Raw genomic sequence first — 5000 nt, 5'->3', positions numbered from 1 at the left:
AGTCTTGAGTCAGTGTGTGACTCGCTAAAAACATCTACCAAACGACATTATTATCCACTGCTGTAAAGTGTAATACAATAGGAAATATTTATCACCTCTTGCAAGTGCCTGTTACGTTATAATAACTAGAACATTGACAGTGATGTCGCAAATAGCGAGAGTGGAATCGCTGCTATTTCAAGCTTTCAGGCGTCTATCATTGACAAGCACAAGTAAGGCCGGACTCAAGTGATCTGGTAGTCCAGGCGGATGTGATGATAGTTATTGTCTCCTGCTAGTGATACTAAGAAGAGAGCTTACATTGATGCACTACATGTCCATTCGTGAGATGTTCTCCCATCGTAACTATCACAGTGCTTTGTGTTCTAAATCAACATCCACTTGTAAGTAGTGATTACCTGTTTTGTTATTAGCACTGCTGCTGCCGTCGCTATTAATCATTTTACAGAGTGCAATACAAATTTACATTCTGCTCGTTGTCCGTTCATCTTGTTTCAAAATATTTTAGGCGCTGTTAAGAATTTTGCTTTTCATTTTAATGTTTTTATTCATAGGTGTTGTTCAGTACTATCGTAGACATTACTGAGTATAACGAGTATGAAATTCTTACCAGTCCATTCTTTATTTTAATCTATCTAGTGTAACTAGATCTATATTATTCAACATTTTTCCTTTGTATATTACTGTTCTTTTCAGCGGGTCAAAATCAGAATTTAAATAACATAGTTGTTTTAAACTACATCTTGCGTAGTATTAAATTTCAGAATAAGAAATTCTGTGAGGAGTCTGCACCAATATTATCGAAAACTATTATGAATTCAGCACCAGATTTTAGCTTTAGTATTGTATTCTTAATGATGATCGATGCCAGTAGTGTCCAAGAAAGTTTTTGAAAGTAAACTTGATTTGAATAATGAAATGAAAGTACCAATTTTCAGATTTGCAGTAGATTAATTTGCCATTTCCATATCATCTCATTTATAAGTAAATCACTTACTTATCCTTCTTCTCAAATAAACCTAAGTCCCTAGCTCTTTCTCTCTCATTCTCATAAACGCTCCGTATATACATACATACTTACATACACACGCACACATACACACACACACGCACACACACACACACACACACATATATAAATAAATATATTTATGTATACTTATACGTACGTATATATACATATATATCTATGTGCATATGCGTGTCGGGGTGCCTGTGTGTGTGCGTGTCTCTGCGCGTGACTGTGTGTGTATGTGTGTGTGTGTGTGTGCGTGCAAATATATAACACTTCCATCCTTTTGAGTCCAAATTGTGTCTTAGTTACTGTTTCTTTATTATCCTTCCTCCGGGAAAATATTTACATTAGATTGACCCTCAAAATGGAGTTCAAAAGAGAAGCTAGACGGAGACTGAATACGATAGATTTACCATAGAAAGTGATGTCAATCAGAAATCCTCTCTCAACATCATGTTAATGGTAATCAATGTCAGAATACTTTTTTTGAAATTCATTGCTAAAGATTGATTGCTAACTTAATGTGTAACGATACTTAGTCATTGCTATCAATCTCATATATATATATTTGCAGACTTTATCGAAATAGAGTGAAGAAGATGTACAATACTTGTGACGAAACCGTGATAACCACTATAGTTCGAGCCTTTTATCATAAATTACCACATTGTCCTTGTTCGCCTGTGCAGATAAAATTTCTGCAATATATCGTATACGGAGACTTCTATAAGAATAATTATATGTTCTCTCTTTTATAGTTTGCCAGTTAAATAGACTAATTTTAATAATATTTGACTAATTTTAAGCAGCAAATAAACCCTTCGATATTAAGGTCGAGACAGTTCTTTGTTCACTCATATAAGTATATAATTTCTTACGGTTTATTTTATACGGGTGAGAGATAGTATTACAAGTTTAAAATATAACTAAGCAGCTCTAAACAGATGAATGTGAAGTGGTGAAGTGAACCGTCCTTGTATTTGTCTTCTATTCATTTCAAATAAATTAACATATCAATTCGCTCGTTGCAGCACACATAGAGATACATTGTGGTAAATTTAGACACGTTGCATTAACCATAGTGATGGGAAAATAGATATTCAAAATAGTGAATAATTTAACTGTTTCATTAGAAACTATGAAAGACATATGTAATAAATATATTTAATACTATTTCATTCATAACTTATTGAGTAACAACTCACTTTAGGAAAAGAATATACTTAGGCGCCGTTGTTTGACTTTTACATTGAAATCGTTTGTGAATAATAAAATGTGATCATATTGAAACTGTCTCCTCTACAACTGTGTAGACTAGAGTAAAATATACTATAGTGTTATAGTCTCTTAAATCAACTCCACTACGTAACTCGTATTTATTTTAGCAACACTGAACACATGAAAGACAACGGGGAAACTTGTTATGTTAAATTTCTACCACCCCTTTACTTCCTGGTGAAGAATAATTCATAAACCGAAATTACAATTCCGATGTGTGAACAGTAATTTACCGAAGGGTTTATTTTAGTTATTAAAGTTGTATAATATTGTATAATATTGAACTTGCGAGGAGTTCAATTGAATAGAGTTTTCGATTCAATGATATTATTTTTATATGACCAAACTGTCGTACTAAACATAAGAATCATTTTAAAGTACTATGAACTGAAATGCAAAGGCTTGATTGAGAATATGAAAAGAACAACTTAAAGCGTATTGCCAAATTGCATTAAAAGTTTATAGAATGAGAGTTATGGTATTCTTCGCACCATCCTTTTCCAAAGACACATATAACTCAGTAGTTAAGTGATTAATGAGTTTCATAATCGATGGAGCGGGGTAAAGTTTGAAGTATTTGTCTTATTGTATTATCTTCTCGATTTATTGACATAAATATTAGTAATGTATTTATGGTATCAGTCAATTACATCATCCCTTCTTAAATGAGTGGACATTATCCGAGTACATAACACAATTCTATCAACCGGCGCAAATACCAGACCTTTACGACAAATATGTATGTAATAAGTATCTTTGAATGAAATGTCATCGGGTAAAGTATTCTCTTATATTTATTCAGCATTAACACAAGTCCAATTTACTAAATAACAACTACGTTGCCAGATGCAATGGTTTTCCTATGAGAACGGGGTGCGGCTTCTGATAGGATGCCTGGTTAGGATGTTGCACTCATGATTGCAAGATACCAGACCAATGGTGTGTCGTATTCTTGATGAAAACGCTTCATTTCATGCTGTCCAGTCCACTCAGCTATAAATAGATAATGCTTCAACTGGCTGACATTCAGTTAAAGTGAACTGCTGGCCTACGTGCCTCTAGTCAGCGGATCGGCATCATTCGAAAACTACAACAATGCTAGAAAGCGCATTGTGGTCAGTATTTTATAACATTATCCGATAACATGGTTGGGGATACAGAGATAACACTAATTTGTAACTAAGAGAATCGCTTTCTCTTGTGAAATTTCCGTGGAAAAAACCTTCAATAATCAACCATTGCAGAATTTTTAAAATTTCAAAAATTCACGTAAAAGTTTGATCAGTTAACTGGATAATAATTTATTAAAAGTTTAACCATATTATAAACAGTTAGAGCAAGGTTGTGCAGAACTGAATATTATAATAAATAATAGAAAAAAAAAACTACGTACCATTTCTTTGAAATAAATTATTTTACTACTTGACTGACGAAATTGGATGTATTGGCAGAACTGTTAACATGTCAGACACAAAAATCATTCTGGTGTTTGTTTAGACACTTCATTTCTTTTTCAGTTCAAATCTAGCTGCGATAACCTTGCTTTTGATATTTCGGTTGTTAACACAATAAATCAAAATTTACGTACACCTATAGATACAATCAACTCTACCCTTTCCTCAAATTTAATACATGGTTTCCTCTGTAAGATATATGTATTCACTTTATGTCAGTTCTCATTAATTTGTCATCCATACTAAGAAGAAATTCATTATTCAGCAATTCCTGTGCTGTGATTCTCCAAAAAACTTCTAGATGAACTTTAGTTTCATGAAAATATCTCAGCAGATACTACAATAACTGACAATAAGAAAAATATCCGTTGTACATTATAGCCATTTAAAAAATATATCATTGAAGTAATGCACATATTGTTTTAATTTGTTTCGTTTCCTCTTGCATATATCTCTTCCAGATTATCTTGCGAGTCCATGTTGTATTTATATTTTGCTCTATGTGGTTAGACTCCTTTCTATAATCAAACGTGGAATATTTTGCAAGTTTATCTAATCAAAAATTTATAATTCTAAATGTAATCCTCTGAGTTACCGGTTCATCCGTTTGAAACAAGACAATGTAACAGTGAACTGTGCAACATTCCTTATGAACCCGCTACACTTGGTAATATATCTAGGTTTTTTAACTAGATCGTAATTGAGCGAGAGTTTAATGTTGCTCGAGACGTTTCTGTTATTAATACTGCCATATTTTTCGAATGAATGACAGAAAAGAAGGTCTTAAAATACTACATCATAACTAAATATCGGTATCTTACGATCGCACGAATAGTTCCTATGTGAGACATATCACACTAATCCCAAAATCCGTTTTCAAACTCCCGACAGCTCACACCAAGTTAACTTCTTATCTGTTGTTAAATTCCTCGCGTGTTCATTCAGCGTGTCAATTGGCTTTCTCCATTTCTCTTCTGTCGTCTTTGGATGTTACGACCGAATTTCGCTGTTGCAGTTGTTAGTATACAGCACCACATAAAGGGCTGCAATAAAATCAATATGAGAGCTCCTTTTCAGGACTGATTTTAACTAAATTTTGGTTTTCTGAATCATCATTTAATATTCTGAATTTCAGAAAGAATATTGGAAATATTTCGTCTGCTAACATTTTCTGGATATGGTTGGGGCCCATTGCATGTTATACCTCCTATGAGTTCTTTAGATGGATATGTGAAAGAATCACTCCGATATTA

This window comes from Octopus bimaculoides, chromosome 7 (assembly GCF_046866305.1).
Source record: "Octopus bimaculoides isolate indiv1 chromosome 7, ASM4686630v1, whole genome shotgun sequence".
Taxonomy (NCBI): Eukaryota; Metazoa; Mollusca; class Cephalopoda; order Octopoda; family Octopodidae; genus Octopus; species Octopus bimaculoides.
Note: the sequence above shows the minus strand (reverse complement) of the source record.